The sequence below is a fragment of the Petaurus breviceps genome, unplaced genomic scaffold (genome assembly GCF_028583685.1).
Source record: "Petaurus breviceps papuanus isolate PSGF00001 unplaced genomic scaffold, PetGlider_PUasm1.0 582, whole genome shotgun sequence".
NCBI lineage: Eukaryota > Metazoa > Chordata > Mammalia > Diprotodontia > Petauridae > Petaurus > Petaurus breviceps.
In genome coordinates, this window is record NW_027186390.1 from 2,637,027 (window position 1) to 2,643,169 (window position 6,143).

The following is a 6,143-nucleotide window of genomic DNA, read 5'->3' on the forward strand; positions in this document are numbered from 1 at the left end:
AGAGTTCATTTAAATGACAACTCTTTGCAAGGAGTCCTCAATAATTTTGAAGAGTATAAAGGAATCCTGAGACTAAAAATATGGAGAACCCTTGGTCCCAGAAGTCAGTAAACTATGGCTAGTGGACTAATTCCTGCCTCTCTTTTCATGTGGCCCAAGTTAAAAATGATTTTTTCATTTTTAAAATACAATAAAACCTTATTTTAAAATGTAAAAACAACATTTTAAGTCCAGCTGTACAAAAGCAGACATTCAGTTGGATTTGACTTGCTGGTAGCAGTTTTCTGACTGCTAGTCTATTACATTCACTTGGAAGAGGCACTGTTGCCTAATGGATTTTGAGCTACTTCAGAACCGGGAAGGATAAGTTCAGGTTCTGCTTTCAACACTTATTGCTTGGGTGACCACAGGCAAGACACCCAGTGTTCTAGGTCAAGCAATGAAACATGAAATACTCCATTGCTTCTAGAAACAGAATAAAGTGGAATTGAGAAAATTCTACCAAATAAATAAGAATGCAATTGGTCATGTGGCCTATAGGGCCCAATATGTATGGTTATGGTTTAATGCTTCCTTCTATTTGAGTTTGCTACAGCTCTATGCAAATCTCTAAGAGTATAAACTATAGAGAAGGTAACAACCTGGATTCATAGAAGGAATTCATTAAGCAGGCCTGATTCCATTAATTCATTAAGAAGGCTTAGTAGGCAGAGTTATAGGCCTGGAGTCAGGAAGACCTGAGTTAAGATTTGTCCTAAGATACTTGAATGCTGTGTGAAACTAAGTCATCTAAATTTTTCTTTAGTTTCCTCAGCTGTAAACTGATAATACAATACCCACTACCTCCCAGAGTTGTTGTGAGAATTAAATAAAATAATGTTTATAAAGTATTTTACACAATGTTTAGCAAATAATAGGTGCTAAAAAATTCTTTTTTCCTACCTTCTTGCCTTAATTCCTTCTTTCTTTCCTTCCTTTCTTCCTTCTTTCCTACTTTCCTTCTTTCTTTCCTTCCTTCTTTTTTTCCTTCCTCTAAGGGCCAACAATGAATCCTCCAGAGGAAGAGAAGCATTTAACAAGGATCCCTTTCCTGTCCAGATCATTCAGAACTTACCACTCTCTGCTTTCCATCATAGTTACTATTTTTTTCAGGTGTCCAATCCCATTACCTTGTCTTGAATATAAGCTCCATATGATAAGAAACCTCTATCCTCATGCTTCTTTATATCTCGCATAGCTCTTAGAACAATGCTTTATACATAACAGTTGCTCAATAAATGTTTGTTTATTTTTTTCATTTTTTAAATGTATTGTTTACATAAGATTTTACTGATTATTCCTTTCTGTACAATCTGTTATGCATACTTCACTACACATTACTTTTGACCACCATGGCCTACATGGGGTGAATATGATAACCATTTTCGCAAAAGGCCCCAGGGGTTGGGAGAGTGTGGAAGGGGAGGAAGGGCCCCATTTCATTGAAATGCATACTTCTTGAGTGGACAGTGGGAAAGGATGGAATAGGAGTTTGGGAATTGTGCTTGAGAATCAGTCATATGTTGTGAAGAAAGTAAAATAAGTAAGATTGGCAATATTTAAGAACAACTATATGTTATTCTAGAAGGCAATATTTGAGGATGCACCAGATGGCTGAATTTAGAATAGTAACTGAGTTTGTTTCCTTATTCTGTGTCTGTTCCCAAAACAAATTTACCCAGTCAGCCTATTTTGGCTTAATTTTTCCAAGCTCAACAGAAACACCTCCTCAAGCTGAGATAGGTCATGTGAGCCCCATCTATGCCTCTGTCTTTTTAAATATATGTATAGCCCAAATTAAAAATGTTTCTTAGGGGGTGGCCAGGCACAGCGAGTAAGTAAGATCACCAGTCCCCAGTGTCGGGATGACCTGGGGATCAAATCTAGGCTCAGATACTTAGCACCCACCCAGAAACACCTGGCTGTGTAACCCTGAGCAAGTTATTTAACCCCAATTGCTTACAGGAGGCCAGGTGGCTCAGCAAGTAAGAATACTGGCTCCAGTGTCGGGGTGACATAAGGATCAAATCTGGGCTCAGATACTTAGCACCACACCCAGAAATAACTGGCCATTTAACCTTGAGCAAGTTACTTAAACCTGATTGCTAAAAAAAAAATGTTTCTTAGGTTTGATTTACAAGATTTCTGAAAATCATACAATCAAAGCTTTGGAATTAGCTTTAAGAGATCATCTAGTTGAATTCTGCAATCAAAGCAAGAATCTCTCCCCTTCACTACACATAAATCCTCTACTTAAAGACTTCTAGTCACAGGCAATAGATTCTATTAACCCTAACCCCATCCTCCATAGACTCTTGACTCAACTGAACTTATACAACACTTACTTTTTTTATACCAACAGTTGTCAAAGTAAAGTCTAGGGATCTCTAGGGATTCCTGAAATACTTTTAGGGGGTCTATAAAGTAAAAGTCTTTTCATAAAAATATTAAGACATTTTAATTTATGATACAACAAATATGAATAGATATCACTCATCTTAATGAAAGCTCTTTAGCAGGAGTCTTCAAAATTTTACACAATATAAAGGAGCTCTAAGACACAAAAGTTTGAGAACCTCTTATCTAGAGATTGTTAAACTATGACCAGAGGGTATAATTCTGTCCCTACCTTGTTTTGTATGGTCAGAGTTAAGAATATTTTTGTTTTAACAAAAAAAAAAATAAAACTTTATTTTAAAATATAAAAACATTTTTAGTTCAGCTGTACAAAAGCAGACAATAGGTCTTATTGTAAGTGTGACAATATCACATATAATATACAATTTTGAATATCTTCTGTATAGTTAAAACAGCAATGTCAACAAACTATTGGTGTGAGGAAAATATAAGCAATTACATTCAGTTTTAAGTTACTTTTCTAATTTTTTATTTCTCTATCTGGCCTATGACAAAATGGGGAGGGCTAGACCTTTACTTTTTATGGATATATCTGAAATTCTGATTAATTCATTTAGGAGGACTATACTGATAATGACAAAGTTAGTAGTTTTAAAAACTCAGATCCACATCCTCCCGACCACAAAATTCATCATTAAACATGCAAAAAACATCCCCCTACAAAATTCACAGGAAATATGATGAGGAAAACAAGGACCAAGCAGAGCAATGAACAGAACATTTTGTTCAGCATAGGGTTTGAACCTGAAGAAACAGAGAAAGTCAAACCTAAGCCTGTTTCATGTCAGTGATACTTTACTTAACTTTCCCTATTTATTTAACTGAGTAATATTTTGTACCCTAGAACTGTTAACATCCAATTCCTGGGCTCAAATCTATCCTCAAATGAACTGTGATTTCACTGACATGGGTACTTTGTCCAATTGTGCACAACACAATTGAATCCCACTTTCTCATCTCATGAGATTCCTGTCTATGTTTTCAATAAATCCCGTACAAAGTATCTAACCAATTCCCAAAGACCTTTCATGGGTCTTTTAAAAAATATTATATGTTCAGCACTCTTGTTACAGTTTATGCTTGACTTACCTTCTTTTTGAAATCATACATTGTCTTTTATGTGCACAGAACATCATTGATGGTATGGTATATCCTGAAAGAAGGGAAGAAAGAAAAAGGAAAGAAAGAAAGAAAGAAAGAAAGAAAGAAAGAAAGAAAGAAAGAAAGAAAGAAAGAAAGAAAGAAAGAAAGAAAGAAAGAAAGAAAGAAAGAAAGAAAGAAAGGAAGGAAGGAAGAAAGAAGGAAAGAAAGAAAGAAAGAAAGAAAGAAAGAAAGAAAGAAAGAAAGAAAGAAAGAAAGAAAGAAAGAGAAAGAAGGAAGGAAGAAGAGATCAGGGAAGGAGGAAAAAAGAAAGGAGAGAAAGAAGGAAAGAAAGGAGGGAGGTAGGGGAGAAGGAAGGAAGAAAATAAGGTAGGAAGGAAGGCAGGGAAAAAGTAGAAAATGAGAGTAGGAAGAAAGAAATAAAAGAGTAAGGAAAGAACTTATTAATAAATGAATGTGCCCAACATAAAAATACACTCAATCAGCCCTCCAACAAAACATAAAGGGAATAGAATGAAAGGGGAAATATGGGGGAATATGGTATTGTTATGGCCTGAAAATAATTTTTTAACAAAGACAATGATGACAATGAGATGACAATAAGGATAATATAATAACTAACGTTTACATAGAATTTACCCTATGTCAGACACTCTGGTAAGTATTTTAAAATCACTATCTCATTTGATCCTCACAATAACCCTGAGATGTGAGTACTGTTATCATTAACTCCATTTTCATGTTGAGGAAACTGAGGTCAACAGAGATTAAGCAACAAGTCCAGTTTCAGAACAAGACAAAATAAAATTTCTCCATTAGGAGCCCAGCATCCCAGCATTTGGGTTCAGGTTCTTGTGGGAAAGGTTTCAAGAGGAAGGGATGAATGACTAGAGCCCAGAATATATAGTTTAGGGCTTTTAATTTCAATTTATTTTATTTCTTACATACTCTTTGAAAAATTTTGTGTTCCAAATTCTCTTCTTCCTCTAAACTTCCCTCCCTACCCACTGAGAATGCAATTATAGATAGATGATAGATAGATAGATAGATGATAGATACATAGATAGAAAGATAGATAGATATAGATATACAAATTATATATGTGTACACATGTATATATGTATACAAACATATATAGATATAGGCATATATATGCTATATCAATTTTATGAAAATATCAATTATATATGTGAAATCATGCAAAATATTTTCATATTCATCATGTAAAATAAGAAAGACACAGAAAGTGAGAAAAGTTTACTTCAGTTTGCATGCAGAGTTGATCAATTCTCTCTCTCTGAAAGTAGATAGCATTTTTCATCACGAATCTTTTGGAACTGTCTTGGATCATTGCCTTGATCAGAGTGACTAAGTCTTTCAAAGTTGATTATAGTCATGATATTGATGTTACTTTGTATAATTATCTGGTTTTGCTCACTTCACTTTGGATCAGTTCAAATATGTGTTCTATTATTTTTTCTGTAACCATCTCCTTCATTTTCTTTCAGTTTCTTATAGCATAATAGCATTCCATTAAAACTAGATACCATAACTTGTTCAGTCATTGCTAACTTCATGGGCATCCCCTCAATTTCTAATTCTTTGCTACCATAAGAAAGAGTTACTATACATTTTTTCCTCATATAAGTCCTTTTTTATTTTCCTTGACTTCTTTGGGATATAGGACTAGTACCAGTATTTCTGGGACAAAGGTATACACAGTATACTCCTTTAATCATAGTTCCAACTTGTTCTTCAGGATAGTTGAGGAAGTTCACAATTTCACTAACAGTTTACTACTTTCTCCATTTTCCAACATTCCTCCAGCATCTGTCTTTTCTTAAAAGTATGAACTGTTGCCTCAGAGATGTTTCAATCTTCATTTCTCTAACTGAGGGTTTCTTAAACTTTTTACACTCAGGAACCCATCAGCCCTTCTTAAATTTCTTAAACCCAGATGGAATGATGATCTGCAATTGAAGAAGTACTACTCTGGTAATAATGATTTAGAATTTTTTTCATATGATAATAGATAGCATTGATTTCTTCTTCTGAATAGTGCCTGTTCATATCTTTGGTCCATTTATCAATTGGGGAATTTTATGTTTATAAATTTGACTAATTTCCATATGTATTTGAGAAATGAGGCCTTTATCAGAGAAACTTGTTGTAAAATATTTTGATATCACTTATTATCCAGGGTACCTTTTAGTAAAACATAGTTTCCCTGATTATCTCTTTCATTTAAGAATTATTTTGCTCTTGCTTTGTATGAGATCATGATTGATGCCCTTGATTTTATTTTCACTTCAGTTTAAGCTTAATAAATTCTTTTCCAGTCCTATATTTTAACTCTGTGTGTGTCTTTCTGTTTCAAGTATATCTCTTAGAAACAACATATTGCTGGATTCTGATTTCTAATCCATTCTGCTATATATTTCCATTTTATAGGTAAATTCTTCCCATCAACATTCACAGTTTGTGATTACTGAGTGTTTCTCTCCTTCCTGTTTACTTTTTTTTATCCCTATCTCTCTCTTTTATCCCTCTCTCTCTCTCTCTCTCTCTCTCTCTCTCTCTCTCTC